Source organism: Nuphar pumila, chromosome 15, assembly GCF_984573655.1.
Source record: "Nuphar pumila chromosome 15, dmNupPumi1.hap1.1, whole genome shotgun sequence".
NCBI lineage: Eukaryota > Viridiplantae > Streptophyta > Magnoliopsida > Nymphaeales > Nymphaeaceae > Nuphar > Nuphar pumila.
The window spans coordinates 6,477,490-6,494,046 of NC_143263.1; the positions used below are offsets into that span (position 1 = coordinate 6,477,490).

The 16,557-nt window shown below is 37.5% G+C and overlaps 1 long non-coding RNA gene across 1 annotated transcript; it reads right to left on the bottom strand.

Annotated features, from left to right (window-relative positions):
• Positions 1–884: 884 nt before the first annotated feature.
• LOC149814290 (uncharacterized) lies at positions 885–11,780 on the bottom strand. Its single transcript, XR_016427877.1, has 2 exons — positions 3,570–11,780; positions 885–1,595 (listed from the first exon to the last, which is right to left on the bottom strand). It is a non-coding gene; the product is annotated as an uncharacterized LOC149814290 (long non-coding RNA).
• Between the last annotated feature and the right edge of the window lie 4,777 nt (positions 11,781–16,557).

The window sequence follows — 16,557 nt, forward strand, 5'->3', positions numbered from 1 at the left end:
TCTTATGTATGTTTAAGGGAAACATAGATTATACCATAGTTAGTATGGTTATGAAGCGGAATTGATTTGTGAAACAAAGAGGAAATGGGCTTCCCACTAAAGGGAATCTAGTTTCCTATATTTCAGATGCAGGTTTTGTTCAAAACTTCATCGTGATATATCATGGTACCTACTTAAGCTTCTCAATCAGAGACCCACACACAGAGCTGTTATGGGACGTTTGACTGCACAACTCTCGAATCAGAGTTGGCAGTACCATCAAAATATGCATATGCTTGATTTCGGTCGTGGCTTTGCTTCAAATGTACCTTCTCGATTTCTAGCAAGCCTACCCGCTTACATCCGCTTTATCCAGTCGATCTGGACTCTTGAGAGATACCTTGCGAGCTCATGCAAAAGCCAGGACCAGCCATTTTGTTCCAGTTGGTATGCGTTTTCAGGAATCACTGCCCCTTGAAGTGCCCCAGCTCTGGGAAAGCCATGCTCGTCTTAAGGTTATTTTAGAGCAATGTAGTAAGAATCTATCAACGAGAAAAAGGCTTGTTTGGTAGGAGCTGTTAGTGTACGTCACCACGTGTTGGGATGTGGGAAGTTCAAACCCCAAAGGTATGTTGTGCAACAGGTGAGGGCCAGACAAACCCCACCTATCCTTTAAAAAAAATGTCGTAAGAATCTCTTGGACCCTGAATCGATTGAGAGAATCAGGCCATTCGGATTCAACGCTGAACCGACCAACTTTTAACCACAAAATGACAGGTATCATTTTTAAGATATATTTGAAATAAACGTAATCAGGTCAGTCTAGTATGTATATTCTAACGATACGATATGAAATTGGCTGATTTGCAACCATACTGACAACATCGCTTGTGTACATCCAATTATACTGCACCGACAAATTTGCACATCTTATTCAGCTTAGAAATGTTTTGAATACTCTGAGATTATCCGTGGTGCAAATTGTATATAAATACCCAATTTCCTCCGTAATATGCACACGAATCTAGCTTTAAGCTTCTCAATCAGAGACCCCACATCCATAACCAATCCTCATTACGCAACATCCATGTTCAGTACGAAATCAGCAGCTTACAACTGGTCTTAAGACACGCACACAGCAATCAGATTAAACACACCTTATAAGTAGGAATGATCCTAACCGCTGTCATGGCAAAGACTTCGTTTTGCTTGGGACAGATAAAGTGAGGAAGTTAACCCAGGCTTCAACTCCCACAGGCAACAGTGAGCTGCTCCCACAATCTTCTGTGGAGCACTACATAGAACTCTTAAGTGGACGTATTGATGAGATCTTTTATGAAGTTCCATAAAACACAGACCAATGGTGTCTTCATATGCCGTGGACTTGTCAGGTTTGAGTTTCTGCCTGTGAAGGGAGAGATTCCGACATAGCAAGACTGTAGATAAACCCACTACAACCACGACTTAATCCCTCGCACCATGAAAACATGGATGAATATACGCAGTCTGGAACGTCCTGGTTGATCACGCACACCATAAACACAACAAATTTCAATGTCATATAATCCCCACTGCTTGTCGGGATGATGCCCAGGATCAATACGAACTTTACAGACCTACAGAACCAGCAAGTGGAAGAATGTCAGACAAAGACATGCATATAATCCCACACATGCCCTCCAGTCGGAATTAAAACATAGTTGCAAGTCATGGTTTCCTGATTTTTTCAGCAAGGACAGTCTTGCCATATTTTTAAAAACTTATTTTTGTCAATAAAATCTAGGGAAATATCTGTATATTTAAGTTTTAAAAATCAGTAAAATAGAATAAATTTTAAAAATAACTAAATATATAAAAATATTCATATCACATTAATCATGCAATAAAATCATGATTAAATTGCAATATTCTCAAAGTAGAAAAAATTATAAAACTATCACATTTTTTGGGTTTATATTGATTTTTTCTCATCAATCAACTATCAAACAGGGGGTGGCTCTGAAACTGGTGGGTGACTGATAATGATACAGAACAAACAGAAAGGCTTCCACTAAATTCACATAAAGAACCAACCTCACGTTTCTATTAGAAAATCTAGTTGTATGACACGTGAGTTTCTTACCAAGCTGGTGAGCTTTGTAAATTTTATTGGTTAACCTTTTAAGAAAAACAAGTAGAATGACATTTGTAAGTGTTCAATGATCAAGACAAAAAAATTGGAAATTGTTAATGCTCATGAATTGTATTAACACAGTGTAACCTTTATAAGGAGCATATCACAATTGTTCTTATAGAGAATTCCTCACGTAATCAACATCTCAAATGTTCTAGTTATTTATTTATGTTCTCTGACTCGAGGAAAAATCTCCAAAGTTATTGTGATTCCTAAATATGTTGGACATTGTGCAAAATGCATTTTCGAAATGTCAAATTATTTTCAGACTGGTACAGAGAGGGTTGTGGTCGGCCATAAGATGATGGTGAACATAATGATTATGAGATAATTATGTTATAGGTGGCAATTGTGGCAAAAATGATGATGATGAAAATAAAAAGATAGAATGATGAAGATGGTGATGGTGATGACAGAAAAAAGATAATGATCATGCTGATGGATGATCACGATGATGATGAATAGGATTATGGCAAGACATGATGCAAAAAAAAAGACGGTGATGACTATGTGTACGTTGTGCTCGTGCTTGTGTGTGTGAGAGAGAGAGAGAGTCATTCAACCCAGTAATGTAAGTATCATAAGACATGATACCTATCCTTTTGAGATTTGCAATACGATACACACTCGTATCGCGATAGAAACCGGTATCATGTTGTACTGTACGATACAACCCTATATCGTATTGTAGCGTACGATACAAGGTCTTAGGTGCATTGTTAAAATTAAGATAAAAAACTTATTAGAAGTAAAATACAAAGCTACTCTAAAAAAATTGCCTCGGAGGGCGATGTACCCCTTAACACCCCCAACTTACCGCGAAATTGGATCCACAAAAATTAAAGATTCATATCAAGTTAGAGATCCAGCTCCACACTCCAACAAAGATGGAGTAAGATAATCCGGCATGACAATGGGGTACTCAAGTAATGAGTGAAAACCAACTGAAAAGGGAGTGCAACTATTGCCATAATATTTTTTTTATGTAATATGAGAGTATGAGATATATGGCATACTATTGATTGCAAGATATTCAATATTCTGCATTGTTGTGAGATAGTTGGTGTTTGATGATGTCTTATGCAGCTCATAGAGACATAAATGTTTCATATGTGATTTTATGGTTGTATTTTGTGCAGTTCATCATTTTTTCTGATTTTTTTAGACATTTTTTATTAAAAAAATATGATATTTTATGATACAATACAGTCTTAATTTGTGCCCGACAGATACGGGTAACGATACCATACTTACAACCTTGATTCAAACAGCTAACTAGAAGCCACCCAAAAGTAGGCTCCTAATAATGGATGTATCTTTCAGATGGGCCCTTAGTTTCCCATTACAATTCACATAACTCAAATGCAGAAGTAACAAAAATTCGGCAGAAGAACCCAGAATACTTGAACAAGCATACCAAATAATTGGCCGCAATGTCATGAAGAAATAAATGATAAAACAGCCTCATTTTTCCATACATCTAGCACCAATATCCTGACAAACAGTTAAACAATAATCAGTGATCGATTTACAGTGAAAATTAGCAAATAAAGACTTGCTTGCAATGAAAAAGCCTATGAATCATCATGAAAAGCTAATCTTCATGTTTGGATGAAGCAATACCAACACTCTAGAAACTAAACAAAATTCAGCATCTAATCACTGAGAAATAAGTTACAATTCTGACATAAGCTAAAAGTCACAAAAGCAGAAAAGGAAACCAGGAGAGACTCTTTCGTTTTAAAACAGATAGAAAGCATCTACCTATTATTGAATTCAGTACCCTATTTTGTTAACTCAATAGCACTAGAGAAACAAATAATCAAGAACCATCATAGGAAAAAAAATCATATAGTAAGTAGACAATCATTAATGAAGTGCCAAATAAAAAAAAGTGATATCTCCAAGGGCAAATAAGAAAGCACGCACATACACAAGTAGCCACTAATGGGCAAGATTACACCAAACCACAAAAGTGGCAAAACACACAAGAGAAGCGGAAAAATATATTCCACTCAAGAGAGGCTTCAAAGGAAGCATACTTTACATGGGGGAGAACCCTTTATTTATAGGCAAAAAGAGAGGACCCTTGGAAGGGCTCCTAAGGGACGTTGGAGCCCTTCCAACGGTCATAAATGTGACCGTTGGAAGCTCCAACGGCCCTTAAAGGGGCCTTGCCAAGGTGAAAAAGAAAGGAATAAGAAAAGAAAGTAAAAAAAAATACATTGTGTGTGAAATAGTAAAATGACTACTTTACCCCTAGTGTGTATTACAAAGAGAATATATATATATATATATATATATATATATAGAGAGAGAGAGAGAGAGAGAGATTATGACACATAGACATATATATGTAAAACATATATGTGTATGTGTCGTAATATATATATATATAAAATATTTTAACACCCTCACTCAAACACACGGGGAGATCACCAAGAGTTTGCTAAGGAGAAAAGTAAAATCGAGGTGATGGCAAAGCTTTGGTGAAGAAGTCCGCCAATTGGTATTCGATAGGAACATATGAAAGTTGAATGGTGCCCCGTAGGAACTCATCACGAACATAATGGCAGTCTATCTCTACATGCTTTGTTCATTCATGAAAGGTGTGATTGTAGGCAATGTAGATAGAACTCTTGTTGTCGCAACACAGCTTCGAAGGAGTTGAGAATGAGACGCCCATATCTTTAAGCAAACTTCTTAATCATACAATCTCAGTGGTGGTAGTGGTCACCGCACGATACTCCGCTTCGATAGAAGAGATAGATACTTTATGTTGCTTCTTACATCTCCACGAAATAAGTGACTCTTCAAGAAACACACAATAACCTGTCGTGAAAATACGATCATCGGGGTTACCCCCCAATCAGAGTCAGTACAAGCAAGTAAAGTAAGAGGTGAAGAGGAGGGTAAGAATAATCCTTTAGTTATGGTGTTTTTCAAATATTTGATAATCCTCACGACTGCGGCCATGTGAATGGTAGGTGCAGTCTAAAATTGGCTGGAACTATGAACCGCATGAGAAATATCGAGTCTGGTGATACATAAATATGTTAGTGACCCGATTAACAGACGATAAGGAGTGGGATTTGCTAAATGAGTGTCATCACTGGCTCTCGTCTTGGCGCAGATCACTTCAGGAGTCTCCACCTTGTTGAACTTGGGGCAATCCGGACGAATATGGCCTGATTCATTACAATTATGACAAATAATTTTCTTCCTCCACCACCATTATATTTGGAAAAATGAGGTGGTTTATATGGTCTTACATTGTTGTTGGGTCTAGATACTGCATGAACTTCATCAACATCTCTTTTTAAAGCCAACAGAGTCTCTTCTTGACATAAATCGGTCAAAATGTCACTTAAAGAAGTAGAGGCCCTATGATGGAGGGATCCTCTTAGTTGCTCAAACTCGAGAAGAAGCCTGTGAATAAATTAAAAAAATCTTTCTTTTTTCATTTGTTCTTATCTCATGGGAATAGCACTACCTTCTCATTGCAGTTCGAGAAGAACAAGTTCATCCCATAAAGAAGATAGGGCATTGTAATAGTCCCTAATACTCATATCACCTTGCTTGGTTTCTCTTATTCTTGTAGGAAGAAGTGTCTAACAAGTTCTCTTTGAGTGTACATGCCTTTCATAAAGAACCAAGTTTCATTGGCCTTCTTGAACTTTGCTAGATTTGTACAAATTTTTAATTCAACATTATTCATGAACCATGCTAAAAATTTAGCATGTTAACTTTCCCAAACTTCCATTTTTGAAGAGAAATCAAGAATGGCTTTCTCTTTTTGTTCTTCATTCAATGCTTTTTCCTCATTGCCTTCAAACTTGGTTAATTTCAATTGTGGTTCCGGAATGGTTTCACACACATATCCCCAAAGTTTTTTACCTTTGAGGTTATTTTTCATAGCGGTCGCCCACATACGATAATTGGTCCCATTGAATTTGAATGAGGTCGATTTTGGCATCTTTGTCGGCCATTTAGAGAAAAAGAGTTTGAAAGCAAGAGAGAGGAGAGATATTACTTGACAAGAGAGGATCCGATGAAGCTTTCACAACCAAGGCTCTAATACCATGTAATGAAGTGCCGAACAAGAAAAAATTATATCGCCAAGGGCAAATAAGAAAGCATGCACATATACAAGTAGCCACTAATAGGCAAGATTACACCAAACCACAAAAGTGGCAAAACACACAAGAGAAGAGAAAAAATATATTCCATTCAAGAGAGGCTTCAAAGGAAGCATACTTCACATGGAGGAGAACCCCTTTATTTATAGGCAAAAAGAGAGGACCCTTGGAAGGGCTCCTAAGGGACGTTGGAGCCCTTCCAACGGTCATAAATGTGACTGTTGGAAGCTCCAACGTCCCTTAAAGGGGCCTTCCCAAGGTGAAAAAGAAAGGGAAAAGGAAAAAGAAAAGAAAGTAAAAAAGAATACATTGTGCGTGAAATAGTAAAATGACTACTTTACCCCTAGTGGGTATTACAAAGCTAATACATATATATGTAGATTATGACACATAGACATATATATGTAAAACATATGTGTATGTGTCGTAATATATATATATATATATAACATATTTTAACAAATCGCATATCAAAGTACATTCTATCTCAAAACATTATCCAGCATCTCAACATAGTTCCAGCATAGCTGCTAAAACTGTCTTCAGTATCTACTGTAAGGAGAGAACTACCACGGAATTATACAACTTGAAATATGTAAAAATTATTCAATACACTTCTATTGCAGATAAAATCGCTATATGTAGAGGGATAAGTATGATATGATTGAACTACATCAAGGATCAGCTACAAGCTCATGATTATTTGCATTAATCATATATGAAGTGACATCCTCATTCAAAATCTAGTGAGGTAGATGTGATATAAAAGATAGAATACCTTGCAATACAACACTGTAAAAATATTGATAAATAATTCTACCATACAGCAAAATGGTGGCTTTGATAAAGATATGATTGCTGAGATTTGTGTTAATTAGAGGAAGTGGAGGTGAGCCAATTAGAGTGTTACATAATAAGCAAATACCTTTATGACTGAAGGAACAAAGACCACAAAAAGACTAACACCATTATATGGTGTTGAGTGTTGGACAGTTAACATGTGACAAGAGAGCATAAATGAATATGCTGGGAAAATGATTAGCAGTTGTGTCAAATAATAATAATAATAATAATAACAACAACAAATATGATCTAAGAGGGTTTGGACATATTCCTTAAAGACCTGTCACAACACCAGTGAGAAAGCTTGACAACAAATTAAAAAGAATTAGGAATAAAATGAACCAATGAAGACTCACAGCGGTCACGGGAGACTTGAGGAGGAACAATGAAAGATTGTGGGATGACCCAAATAGCTACAACATGGATTTATAACAATGGAGATATGATATATATAACTGTCATGCCAAATATACATTTTTCCCAAAAAAATATTGTGGTCTTATAATCACATTTGATCACCACAAATTAATAAAATAAATATAAATACCCCAAAGGATAGCACACAGGAACCAGACTGTAACAGATAACATAAAACAAGATGCAACTCCCTCATGACCTACTCAGTCAAGGCATTGTCAACACAAAACTAAACTCTATTAAGCTTGAATAGCAACACCCAAATTGGGCCTATCCTACCAGATCACACAGTGATATGACAAAAAAAGAATAAAGCGTAACTCTAAACTGAAACTAGTCTGAACATGACCAGGTTCTCAACCAAATGTTGCATGTTCAAAGTTTCAAATATTTTCATCTGTATGGATCTAGAAGGCGTAGTTGTTGTTGTTGTTGTTGTTGTTGTTGTTGTTTGTTGTATGGATCTAGAAGCTGGTTTTTTAATAACTGGAACACAAAAATCCACAAGCTACAAGTAGAAAGAAGTCCTGAAACAAAAGTTTATGTTTTAGATCTGGTTTCCACAAGAACACAAATGACCAACTTTCAGATCAGCAAAACACAAACATTCAAAAATAACAAAATAATATGATTTAAAAAGCCAAACCAATATAATAGACTTCCTTGAATTGGAGAAGTCTGTGGAAAGTTGAAGATAAACCAAATGACCACGCTGAGTTGAATATGGACAAAGGCGAGCCCATTTAAAAAAAAAGAAAACAGTAACAAACTTTTAACAGAAACATTCAAAAGGAAAACGGGATTAAGAGAGCAAAACCTGTCAGAGAAAGGAGGGAGACAAAATGGACCGGAATGCTGTACACTGAGTAATGGTACATATGTGTGTGTGTACAGTTTATTCGGACCTCTTTTTTAGCAGAGAGAGAACAGTATATGCATACAGAATTGAAGGGTCAAAAAACTCAATCAGGGTGACCTAATTCTTTCCCAGACCAACCTGATCGTGGCCAAACCAAACTGATCTGTCAGGTTATAAAACTTCACTCAGAATTCAGAGTATCAAACAAAAAGAAATAGAGGTAAAAAGCATGAGAAAAACTAAAACAGAGAATTTCTATGTCTTGGGCGGCCATGCACTCGCTAGATCGGGAAAAGAACCAAAAGCAAAAGAGAGACAAGGCAAACCTAAATCATTTTAGCTTATGATAAAGTTGAGGACTGATGATGAAATCCCAACAGAGCTCGACCGTCAATAAGCATTTATTCTTTGCGCAAGGAATAAATAAAAGTAAAAAGGGAATTAAACATGCGATATAAGAAATAGAGATATTGAAAAAAAAAATAAGGCTTAATCAAAAGGCATTCCAGGTCAACACCATAAAGGATCCTCTACAAATTTCAATCAGCATGCGTTATAATGAGATTTCAACTTGACTGACGTATGAAAATATGAATCACAGAAAACTTAGAACGACCAAATAACCAGTGATCTTCAACCTAGATAGTGGGCTAATAAAACAACTACCAAGACATTGTAAGACATGGAACAAAACTTTCAAATAAGAGATTGCCTTCTTAAATTCGTTCTTGACTTAGCTGGTCAAAAACTCAATTAGGGTGACCTAATTTTTTCCGAGACCAACTTGATTCATGGTCAAACCGAGCTGATCTATCATGTTGTAAAATTTTAATCAGAACTCAGAGTATAAAACAGAAGGAAATAGAGATAAAAAAGAATACCCTTAGAAAGCAAGAGAAAACCCAAGACATGCAATGTTGGGCTTCCATGCACTCGCTGGATCAGGAGAAGAACGACAAGCAAAATAGAGACAAGCAGACCCAAATCATTTTAGCTTATGATAAAGTTGAGAACTGACGATGAAATCCCATCAGAGCTCGACCGTCAATAAGCACTTATTCTTTCATAAGGTAAAAAGAGAATACAATTAAGCAAAACATATAGGACTTAGAAATATGAAAAAATAAGGCTTAATCAAATCATTCCAGGTCCACGCCATGAAGGATCCTCTACCAATTTCAATCAGCATGTGTTATAATGAGAGTTCAATTTGACTGACATGAAAATATGAAACACAGAAATCTTAGAACCAAACAGCCAGTGATCATTAAGCTAGATAGTGGGTTAATAAAACAACTACCAAGACATAGTAAGGCATGGAACAGAACTTTCAAATAAGAGATTTCCAGCATAAATCCATTCCTGATAGCTGGTCAAAAACTCAACTAGGGTGACCTTATTCTTTCCAAGACCAACCTGATTCATGGACAAATCAAGCTGATCTATCAGGTTATAAAATTTTATTCAGAATTCAGAGTATCAAACAAACGAAAAAAGAGATAAAAAAGAACACCTTTAAAAAGCAAAACAAAAACTAAGACATTCAATGTTGGGCTGCCATGCACTCGCTGGATCAGGAGAAGAATGACAAGCAAAATAGAGACAAGCAGACCCAAATCATTTTCGCTTATGATAAAGTTGAGGACTGATGAATAAATCCCATCAGAGCTCGACCGTCAATAAGCATTTATTCTTTGCGCAAGGAAGGTAAAAAGGGAATTAAATTAAATACGTGATATAGGACATAGAGATATGGAAAAAATAAGGCTTAATCAAGGCATTCCAGGTCAGCACCATGAAGGATTCTCTACCGATTTCAATCAGCATGTGTTATAATGAGATTTAAACTTGACTGATGCATGAAAATATGAAACACGGAAAACTTAGAACGACCAAATAACCAGTGGTCTTCAATCTAGACAGTGGGACAAGGAACAAAACTTTCAAATAAGAGATTTCCTTCTTAAAGCCGTTCTTGACTTAGCTGGTCAAAAACTCAATTAGGGTGACCTGTTTTTTTTCAAAGACCAACCTGATTCATGGCCAAACTGAGCTGATCTATCATGTTGTAAAATTTTATTCAGAACTCAAGAGTATAAAACAGAGTCACTGGAAGCGACTATACACCAGGGGAAGCGTGCTTCATCGAGACGCGCTTCCGAAACATGCGGGGAAGTGCACAATTAAAATAGGAAGTGTGTTTCCCTTTAAAGGGTTACGCGGGAGGGAAACGCGTACCCCTTTAAAGGGGGGTGATTTGCTAAATGGACAAGTTAGTCCTTTTTTTAACTTTTTTACCAAAAAAGTTAAAATAAAAAGTTTTTTTAATAAGGGCAAAATGGAAATTTTGAAAAGCTCGTGAAAAAACAAAACTCGAAAGGGTTAGGGTTTTTTCTTTTCACCATTGCATCGGACTCCTCCCTCTCTCTCAAGATTTCGGCCACTGACGTCTGGCAACCTCCACCAACGACCGCCACCGACCGGCGATGATGATCTTCAGGTATGTTACTCTCCTCTGACTCTCTCTATCTCTCCATCTCACTTGACCGTGGGAGAGAGCGACCTCCAGGCTTTGAAGAATACCCACTAGGCCCAGCAAGGTTGGTTTCAGCATGTTTCATTTTTGTTTCATACCATCATGTTTTGAGAAAGATTTTATATGCATAATGACTAATTTTGAAACAACAAAGTTTTTTTAAGCGTGATTGCATTTTATGAAACAGCAATGTTTGTCTAAGCATGTAATCATTTTAAGAAACAACATTATTTGCTCATGTGAGCATTATTCTTTTTCTTTATTTTTGTAAGGTAAGGTGATGGGTACTGCAGTTTTAATTCATCACGTTAGTTTTTTTTTAACGCGATTGACTTCCCAGGTCTGTTATTGATCTATTTTCAAACACGTGAAACCAACCCAAGGTCTGATATTGAATCAGTTTTGAGGGAAAAAAACTTACCTATTCAAGGTCTATCAAGGTTTTCATTTAATATTATTCTTTTCTAACATTGAGACCTATTCAAGGTCTATCTTGGGTTTTCAATTTTTTTTCTAATGTGAGACCTATTCAGGTCTGTCAAAAATTGTGAGCACCTTAGGCCCTTGTGTGCGTGCGTGATCCGGTCACCTTGTGGGGTGTGTTCAGACCAAGGTTTGAACCCTTGTGAGTTCAGATCAAGGCCTGAACCAAATTCAGTGAGCTTGCCCCAGCTGAGTGCTAAACATTTTTTTCATACAATTGGTTCGTTCAGAGCATGGTCTGAACCCGTGTGAGTTCAGACCATGGCATGGACAGAGGTTTAGCAATAATATGCTTATGGCAGCTAATGCCATATGCCGTCAGAGTTTCATACGCAGATTGCATAGGCGAGTACAGACTTTGTGATCATATATATATATATATATATATATATATATATATATATATATATATATATATATATATATAATAGTTGGGCAATAAACTTAGAAACTTTTATGTTACTCTTTTTTGTCATGGTCTTGTAACATTTTGCTGGTTTGATTTCGGTGACATGTACTTTTGTTTTGAAGCTTGCACGATGAAGTGTAGTAGACTATGTTAATTTTAAGTTTAAAGTTTAGAACTTTATAGCTTATAGTTTATACTTTAATTCAACTTTGAAATACATGAAATTAAATTATGCTTTCACTTTTTTAGTGCTTAAGTGCAAGGTTTTAAAACTCGCCGAGTCAACTCGGTGACTCGGCTGGGCTCGGCCCTCCAGCGAGTCAACCCGGCAAGCTAAACTCGGTCTGCGAAGACTCAGGCTGTGACTCGGCCTGACTCGGCTTGACTCGGCCTGACTCGGGCGAGTTCTGGAATGTTTAAAATTTGATTTTTTGAGTATTTCCGAATAAAAAAATTTTGTAATATTATTGAGAATATTGTTGTTACTTTCTTAATGTCTTCAATATGTAAAGAAGACAATATGTGACTATGATCTAAGGTAAATGTTATTGGATATGAATCTATTTCTAGAAGCATCAGGCAGGACAATCTTCAGATTCAACAACAGCTAATTAATATTTTATGATCAAGTAGATTGCTGCCTTTATTATGTTCTACACAATTATATTTTTTGCAGTTTCTTTGCATAAATGCATTTAATATTTTGCTTTAAACTTTACTAACATGACTATAAAACAAGGAAGAATTTGGTTTTCTCCTCACACCTTTCCTCTTCGCCCCATCTTTATGAAGGCATAATAGACAAGAAACTGGAACAAAGTCATACATAACTTTGGCCTTAACATCCCTAGAGTTCCAACATCTACTTGGTGCTTCTTTCTTCTCCTTTCAGACTTCATATTTTCTTTGTATCTCATATAGGCTATACCCCTTTAATCAGAACCAATTGTCCTCACCTTGCCTTATCACATCCAACAAAAATTTCTCTTTTCTTTATAGGCATGTGCATTTTTAATGTATAAAGGCATCTATGTAACTGGAATAAATTGTGCTCTTTCATTCCACATTTCCAACTTACTGCTCATTAATGAACAATTTATCCACATGCTACGATCTCCTTATTTCAGTTCAACCCAAGAATCTGCATGGAGCCAAAAAACATCTCTTGTTTACTGAAAAACATGGTTTGAGACAAATTATATATTGTTTTCTTTTAAAATCAAAAGTTAACAAAACCCGGTCCGAGTCACCGAGTTGACCCGCCGAGTCACGAGTCAATAAAGAACGAGTCGAGTCCCGAGTCACTGGGTTTTAAAACCTTGCTTAAGTGTGTAATTTGTTTTGTGCACTTAAAAATTTAAGGACGAATATCAGTCAGATTTGCTGACTATGAGCCTGCACCAAATGATGATGAATCCATGCAGGAGACTATTGCTTTCTTCTCTGAAAGAAGAAAAAGAAAACAGCAAGGACGATCTCATCTATTATCAACACCTCGCAACCTGGCAAGAAGGTCCGAAATTTGATGACGGACCAAAATTTGACTCATATGATGATGATGAGTTTGTTAACCCCTTTTCCGGGGAACAAACTTTCGCCCTAGAAGAAGAGTTGGAGTATCCAGCTTTCTCTCACCTAAGAACGGCGATGGCATCTGAAGGATCTTCCATCTACAACCCGGCGCAGCAAGACACTGCGATGAATATTCCGGGATATCCACCTGCTACTGGTCAAACCCCTCCAATAATTCCAAATTTCGAAGGGGCCTCAAGCAGCAGGACGAAGTTCAAGAAGGCAGCCAACAATGAAATGTATGATCTTCCCTCTGCCAAAAATTCGCAAGGGGCTATGTTTGTTATTCCTCAACAAATTGGCCTATTTCATGAAGTATTCTCAAGATGGGAATCCATCACGAGAAATCTTGTTGCGGATAAAGGTTTACAGATGCTCGAGATAAAGCAGATTTTATTGAAAATCTGTTAGGTGAGACAGAAAAACTAATTTGGGTCCAATGGCGGATGAAGTACCAGACAGAATATGAACATCTGATCACTACCGCAGATGGACGAGAGGGCACGAACAACATACTTGCCCAAATGAGATTGGTCTTTACACTTGAGGATCCAGCTCAGGGAACAACTGGCATCCAAGATCAAGCGTACAGAGACCTTGAGAAACTCTCCTGTAGCAATATAAAGTATATATTGCAGTACAAGAATGATTATCTTCATCTAGCGGCCAAGACAGGAAGAGTATGGATCTCTGATGAAATATCATAGAAATTTTGGATGAAAATGCCTGGTGACTTGGGAAGTCGCATAAAGCAGGGGTTCGATGAACGCTACCCTACTGTAAAAATTGGGTTGGTTTCAAGAATCCTTTACACTTATCAATATTTGGAGCAGGAATGCAAAGATGCTGCCTTCAAAAGATCTTTGAAGAATTTATCATTCTGCTCGCAAATACCAATACCAGGGTATTATGAAGGAGGTACAAAGAGAGAAAAAGGTATGGCCTCCGAAAATCATCCACTTACAAGAGTAAGCCTCATCCTTCTCATGCTAGAATAGAGAAGAGGAAACACCTTGTAAGAACAAAAAGATGCAAATGTTACCTCTGTGGTGAAGAGGGACATTTTGCAAGGGAGTGTCCTAATGAAAAGAGAAGTATTAAGAGAACGGCCATTTTTGAAGGCCTTGAACTCCCAGATGACTATGAAATCGTCTCTGTAGACGAAGGAGAAGACATGAGCGACGCCATTTTCTCAGTCTCTGAAAATGAGGAAAATGACGAGTCGCTGGAGCACCAGTTACAATCCCTCAGTCTCAACATGATTCGAAGACTAGGAGAGGATAAAATCGACAGTTATAGGCCCAGTATTCTACTGAAGCCTAATCAAATGGATTGTAACCACAACTGGCAGCACAATCAGGTGGTGGAAAACCCAACATGTTGCTGCTGCAAGATCAAAACGATGAAGAGGGCAAGAATCCATTGCCCAAACTGTGGAATTGTTGCATGTGGCCTTTGCGGACCACACTACTTCAACTGGAATGTGCCGGTTGAACCCGTTCAACAAACGCCGGAAGAGCCGGCAAAGTTCAGAAAAATAATCAAATCTCAGATTGATTATATTCAGTGGTTGGAAGCCGAAAACACACGGCTTCAGAAGGAAATTCAATACCTGAAGGATCAGCTACTTATCCATGACCTTGAGAAGGATTTCAAGAAGCTTGGATTAAATGATAAAGGCAAAAGTAAACAGCTAGATCTAATTGAAGGTATAGTAGAAGAAGATTCGGACGAAATCTTCGTTCTCCAAGGTGAAAATTCATACGCAGCGGAGTGTGGTGGGGGTGGTAAGACAATTCGAAACCGCCTTTATAATTTAAATGTTACATTTGAAATCCCTGAAACTACAATCTTTACTGTAAGAGCAATCCTGGACACTGGCGCAACCACCTGCTGTATAAATGAAAGATCTATACCATCATCAGCACTGGAAGCTAACACCTTCACAGTACAATTTACTGGAGTAAACTCGAAGCAGAGCGCCAACAAGAAATTGAAATATGGAAAGATGATTATAGGAGATAACATCTTTAAAATTTCATATACATATGCGTTTCCTATGCAGTTAGGAGGCGAAATCCAGATGATCATCGGCTGTAATTTCATAAGAGCTATGCAGGGTGGCCTAAGAATAGAAGGAGACATTATCACCTTCTACAAGAACGTGACCACCATCCAAACACAGCAGACAACGCAGATCTCTGCGTTTGTTCAAGAGATCGATGACCTGGAGTACATTCAGCTACAGGAAGCAGTCCTGTACTCTGCCGGACCAACGCCTGAAAACTTTCAGAAAAAGTTCAATCCTCTGATTCAAAAACTGAAAGATGCAGGATACATCGAGGATGATCCCTTGAAGCATTGGTCCAAAAACAAAATTACCTGCAAAATCACTCTGAAGAATGCTGATTTTCTCATAGAAGATCGGCCACTGAAGCAGGTCACACCACAAATGAAGGAGTCATTTGCGAAGCATGTAGCAGCGCTACAGCAACTTGGCGTGATTCGACCATCACAGAGTCAGCATCAAACCACCGCCATTATTGTGCATTCGGGAACTACACAGGACCCGAAGACTGGAATTGTTACCAAAGGTAAAGAACGAATGGTCTTCAACTACAAACGATTGAATGACAATACGGAAAAAGATCAGTACTCATTACCAGGTATCAATTCTATCATTAAGAAGGTAGCAGGCAGCAAAATATATTCAAAGTTCGATTTGAAAAGTGGTTTTCATCAGGTAATGATGGAAACCTTATCAATCCCTTTGACTGCCTTCTGGGCGCCTCAAGGGCTTTATGAATAGCTTGTAATGCCATTTGGTTTGAAAAATGCACCAGTCGTCTTCCAAATGAAGATGGACAATTGTTTCAAAGGAACAGAAGATTTCATTGCTGTATACATTGATGATATCCTCGTCTTCTCTCAGACAGAGGATGCTCATGCAAAACATCTTCGTATCCTTTTAGAAAAATGCCAGCAGCATGGTCTCGTCCTCAGTCCAACAAAGATGACAATCGGACAGAGAAAGATGGAGTTCCTGGGCGCAATCATCGGAGAAGGTGATATTTACTTACAGCCAAATATCATCAAGAAAATTCTTGAGAAAACGGATGCGGAACTCACAACTAAAGCGGGTATGCG